The following is a 6,774-nucleotide window of genomic DNA, read 5'->3' on the forward strand; positions in this document are numbered from 1 at the left end:
GATCAAACAACACAAGACTTGTTATCCACAGCAGGAGGCACTACGGAGGTTGGTACTACGGCAATCCGGTAACATCCAAAGAAGCGTCAACAGAGGTGGCTACCACGAATCAGGATGCTACAAGTCTCATTCCATCAACCCTTGAACCGACAACTGAGGCACAAACGACCAATATTGCAGCTACAACAGAGGAGGAAGACACTACATTGTATCCTACATCTCAAGCAGATGTAACAACTGTTTTCGAGACAACGGAGAAATCTGGTACAACTCTGGAATCTTCAACAGAGGATCTCGCCTCCACTGTCATAACAAGCACTGAACAAGAGCAACTACTATCGATCAAACAACACAAGACTTGTTATCCACATAGAGCACTACGGAGGTTGGTACTACGGCCAATCCGGTAACTTCCAAAGAAGCGTCAACAGAGGTGGCTACCACGAATCAGGATGCTACAAGTATCATTCCATCAACCCTTGAACCGACAACAGAGGCACAAACGACAAATATTCCACTTACAACAGAGAAGGAAGGCACTACATTGTATCCTACATCTCAAGCAGCTGTAACAACTGTTTTCGAGACAACGGATGTTACAACTCTGGAATCCTCAACAGAGGATCTCGCCTCCACTGTCATAACAAGCACTGAACAAGCAGCAACTACAATCGATCAAACAACACAAGACTTGTTATCCACAGCAGAGGCACTACGGAGGTTGGTACTACGACCAATCAGGTAACATCCAAAGAAGCGTCAACAGAGGTGGCTACCACGAATCAGGATGCTACAAGTCTCATTCCATCAACCCTTGAACCGACAACAGAGGCACAAACGACAAATATTCCACTACAACAGAGAGGAAGGCACTACATTGTATCCTACATCTCAAGCAGCTGTAACAACTGTTTTCGAGACAACGGATGTTACAACTCTGGAATCTTCAACAGAGGATCTCGCCTCCACTGTCATAACAAGCACTGAACAAGCAGCAACTACTATCGATCAAACAACACAAGACTTGTTATCCACAGCAGAGGCACTACGGAGGTTGGTACTACGGCAATCCGGTAACATCCAAAGAAGCGTCAACAGAGGTGGCTACCACGAATCAGGATGCTACAAGTATCATTCCATCAACCCTTGAACCGACAACAGAGGCACAAACGACAATATTCCACTTACAACAGAGAAGGAAGGCACTACATTGTATCCTACATCTCAAGCAGATGTAACAACTGTTTTCGAGACAACGGAGAAATCTGGTACAACTCTGGAATCTTCAACAGAGGATCTCGCCTCCACTGTCATAACAAGCACTGAACAAGCAGCAACTACAATCGATCAAACAACACAAGACTTGTTATCCACGATAGAGCCCACTACGGAGGTTGGTACTACGGACCAATCAGGTAACATCCAAAGAAGCGTCAACAGAGGTGGCTACCACGAATCAGGATGCTACAAGTATCATTCCATCAACCCTTGAACCGACAACAGAGGCACAAACGACAATATTCCACTTCAACAGAGAAGGAAGACACTACATTGTATCCTACATCTCAAGCATTGTAACAACTGTTTTCGAACAACAGGTATGTTTTCGAGACAACGAGAAATCTGGTACAACTCTGGAACTTCAACAGAGGATCTCGCCTCCACTGTCATAACAAGCACTGAACAAGCAGCAACTACAATCGATCAAACAACACAAGACTTGTTATCCACAGATAGGAGGCACTACGGAGGTTGGTACTACGGCCAATCAGTAACATCCAAAGAAGCGTCAACAGAGGTGGCTACCACGAATCAGGATGCTACAAGTATCATTCCATCAACCCTTGAACCGACAACAGAGGCACAAACGACAAATATTGCACTACAACAGAGAAGGAAGGCACTACATTGTATCCTACATCTCAAGCAGCTGTAACAACTGTTTTCGAGACAACGGATGTTACAACTCTGGAATCTTCAACAGAGGATCTCGCCTCCACTGTCATAACAAGCACTGAACAAGCAGCAACTACAATCGATCAAACAACACAAGACTTGTTATCCACGATAGAGGCCACTACGGAGGTTGGTACTACGACCAATCTGGTAACATCCAAAGAAGCGTCAACAGAGGTGGCTACCACGAATCAGGATGCTACAAGTATCATTCCATCAACCCTTGAACCGACAACAGAGGCACAAACGACAAATATTCCACTTACAACAGAGAAGGAAGGCACTACATTGTATCCTACATCTCAAGCAGCTGTAACAACTGTTTTCGAGACAACGGATGTTACAACTCTGGAATCTTCAACAGAGGATCTCGCCTCCACTGTCATAACAAGCACTGAACAAGCAGCAACTAGTATCGATCAAACAACACAAGACTTGTTATCCACAGATAGGAGGCACTACGGAGGTTGGTACTACGGCCAATCCGGTAACATCCAAAGAAGCGTCAACAGAGGTGGCTACCACGAATCAGGATGCTACAAGTCTCATTCCATCAACCCTTGAACCGACAACTGAGGCACAAACGACAAATATTCCAGCTACAACAGAGGAGGAAGACTACATTGTATCCTACATCTCAAGCAGATGCAACAACAGTTTTCGAGACAACGGAGAAATCTGGTACAACTCTGGAATCTTCAACAGAGGATCTCGCCTCCACTGTCATAACAAGCACTGAACAAGAAGCAACTACTATCGATCAAACAACACAAGACTTGTTATCCACAGCAGGAGGCACTACGGAGGTTGGTACTACGGCCAATCCGGTAACATCCAAAGAAGCGTCAACAGAGGTGGCTACCACGAATCAGGATGCTACAAGTATCATTCCATCAACCCTTGAACCGACAACAGAGGCACAAACGACAAATATTCCACTTACAACAGAGAGGGAAGGCACTACATTGTATCCTACATCTCAAGCAGCTGTAACAACTGTTTTCGAGACAACGGATGTTACAACTCTGGAATCTTCAACAGAGGATCTCGCCTCCACTGTCATAACAAGCACTGAACAAGCAGCAACTACTATCGATCAAACAACACAAGACTTGTTATCCACAGCATAGAGGCACTACGGAGGTTGGTACTACGGCCAATCCGGTAACATCCAAAGAAGCGTCAACAGAGGTGGCTACCACGAATCAGGATGCTACAAGTATCATTCCATCAACCCTTGAACCGACAACAGAGGCACAAACGACAAATATTCAGCTACAACAGAGGAGGAAGACACTACATTGTATCCTACATCTCAAGCAGCTGTAACAACTGTTTTCGAGACAACGGATGTGGTACAACTCTGGAATCTTCAACAGAGGATCTCGCCTCCACTGTCATAACAAGCACTGAACAAGCAGCAACTACTATCGATCAAACAACACAAGACTTGTTATCCACAGCAGGAGGCACTACGGAGGTTGGTACTACGGCCAATCCGGTAACATCCAAAGAAGCGTCAACAGAGGTGGCTACCACGAATCAGGATGCTACAAGTATCATTCCATCAACCCTTGAACCGACAACAGAGGCACAAACGACAAATATTCACTTACAACAGAGAAGGAAGGCACTACATTGTATCCTACATCTCAAGCAGATGCAACAACAGTTTTCGAGACAACGGAGAAATCTGGTACAACTCTGGAATCTTCAACAGAGGATCTCGCCTCCACTGTCATAACAAGCACTGAACAAGCAGCAACTACATCGAAAAACAACACAAGACTTGTTATCCACGATAGAGCCCACTACGGAGGTTGGTACTACGGCCAATCAGGCAACATCCAAAGAAGCGTCAACAGAGGTGGCTACCACGAATCAGGATGCTACAAGTATCATTCCATCAACCCTTGAACCGACAACAGAGGCACAAACGACAAATATTCCACCTTCAACAGAGAAGGAAGACACTACATTGTATCCTACATCTCAAGTTGTAACACTGTTTTCGAGTCAACGGAACAGTTGTAACAACTGTTTTCGAGACAACAGAGAAATCTGGTACAACTCTGGAACCTTCAACAGAGGATCTCGCCTCCACTGTCATCAAAACAAGCACTGAACAAGAGCAACTACAATCGATCAAACAACACAAGACTTGTTATCCACGATAGGAGGCACTACGGAGGTTGGTACTACGGCCAATCCAGTAACATCCAAAGAAGCGTCAACAGAGGTGGCTACCACGAATCAGGATGCTACAAGTATCATTCCATCAACCCTTGAACCGACAACAGAGGCACAAACGACAAATATTCCACTACAACAGAGAAGGAACACTACATTGTATCCTACATCTCAAGCAGCTGTAACAACTGTTTTCGAGACAACGGATGTTACAACTCTGGAATCTTCAACAGAGGATCTCGCCTCCACTGTCATAACAAGCACTGAACAAGCAGCAACTACAATCGATAAAACAACACAAGACTTGTTATCCACATAGAGCCCACTACGGAGGTTGGTAGTACGACCAATCAGGCAACATCCAAAGAAGCGTCAACAGAGGTGGCTACCACGAATCAGGATGCTACAAGTATCATTCCATCAACCCTTGAACCGACAACAGAGGCACAAACGACAAATATTCCACTTACAACAGAGAGGAAGGCACTACATTGTATCCTACATCTCAAGCAGCTGTAACAACTGTTTTCGAGACAACGGATGTTACAACTCTGGAATCTTCAACAGAGGATCTCGCCTCCACTGTCATAACAAGCACTGAACAAGCAGCAACTAGTATCGATCAAACAACACAAGACTTGTTATCCACGCAGGAGGCACTACGGAGGTTGGTACTACGGCCAATCCGGTAACATCCAAAGAAGCGTCGACAGAGGTGGCTACCACGAAGAGGATGCTACAAGTCTCATTCCATCAACCCTTGAACCGACAACTGAGGCACAAACGACAATATTGCAGCTACAACAGAGAGGAAGACACTACATTGTATCCTACATCTCAAGCAGATGCAACAACAGTTTTCGAGACAACGGAGAAATCTGGTACAACTCTGGAATCTTCAACAGAGGATCTCGCCTCCACTGTCATAACAAGCACTGAACAAGAAGCAACTACTATCGATCAAACAACACAAGACTTGTTATCCACAGCAGGAGGCACTACGGAGGTTGGTACTACGGCCAATCCGGTAACTTCCAAAGAAGCGTCAACAGAGGTGGCTACCACGAATCAGGATGCTACAAGTATCATTCCATCAACCCTTGAACCGACAACAGAGGCACAAACGACAAATATTCCACTTACAACAGAGAGGAAGGCACTACATTGTATCCTACATCTCAAGCAGCTGTAACAACTGTTTTCGAGACAACGGATGTTACAACTCTGGAATCTTCAACAGAGGATCTCGCCTCCACTGTCATAACAAGCACTGAACAAGCAGCAACTACAATCGATCAAACAACACAAGACTTGTTATCCACGATAGAAGCACTACGGAGGTTGGTACTACGGCCAATCCGGTAACATCCAAAGAAGCGTCAACAGAGGTGGCTACCACGAATCAGGATGCTACAAGTCTCATTCCATCAACCCTTGAACCGACAACAGAGGCACAAACGACAAATATTCCACTTACAACAGAGAGGAAGGACTACATTGTATCCTACATCTCAAGCAGCTGTAACAACTGTTTTCGAGACAACGGATGTTACAACTCTGGAATCTTCAACAGAGGATCTCGCCTCCACTGTCATAACAAGCACTGAACAAGCAGCAACTAGTATCGATCAAACAACACAAGACTTGTTATCCACGCAGAAGGCACTACGGAGGTTGGTACTACGGCCAATCAGGTAACATCCAAAGAAGCGTCGACAGAGGTGGCTACCACGAATCAGGATGCTACAAGTATCATTCCATCAACCCTTGAACCGACAACTGAGGCACAAACGACCAATATTGCAGCTACAACAGAGGAGGAAGACACTACATTGTATCCTACATCTCAAGCAGATGTAACAACAGTTTTCGAGACAACGGAGAAATCTGGTACAACTCTGGAATCTTCAACAGAGGATCTCGCCTCCACTGTCATAACAAGCACTGAACAAGAAGCAACTACAATCGATCAAACAACACAAGACTTGTTATCCACAGCAGGAGGCACTACGGAGGTTGGTACTACGGCCAATCCGGTAACATCCAAAGAAGCGTCAACAGAGGTGGCTACCACGAATCAGGATGCTACAAGTATCATTCCATCAACCCTTGAACCGACAACAGAGGCACAAACGACAAATATTCCACTTACAACAGAGAAGGAAGGCACTACATTGTATCCTACATCTCAAGCAGCGTAACAACTGTTTTCGAGACAACGGATGTTACAACTCTGGAATCTTCAACAGAGGATCTCGCCTCCACTGTCATAACAAGCACTGAACAAGCAGCAACTACAATCGATAAACAACACAAGACTTGTTATCCACGATAGAGGCACTACGGAGGTTGGTACTACGGCCAATCAGCAACATCCAAAGAAGCGTCACAGAGGTGGCTACCACGAATCAGGATGCTACAAGTATCATTCCATCAACCCTTGAACCGACAACAGAGGCACAAACGACAAATATTCCACTTACAACAGAAAGGAAGGCACTACATTGTATCCTACATCTCAAGCAGCTGTAACAACTGTTTTCGAGACAACGGATGTTACAACTCTGGAATCTTCAACAGAGGATCTCGCCTCCACTGTCATAACAAGCACTGAACAAGCAGCAACTA

The sequence above is a fragment of the Patiria miniata genome, unplaced genomic scaffold (genome assembly GCF_015706575.1).
Source record: "Patiria miniata isolate m_02_andy unplaced genomic scaffold, ASM1570657v1 HiC_scaffold_1, whole genome shotgun sequence".
In the NCBI taxonomy this organism is placed as follows: domain Eukaryota; kingdom Metazoa; phylum Echinodermata; class Asteroidea; order Valvatida; family Asterinidae; genus Patiria; species Patiria miniata.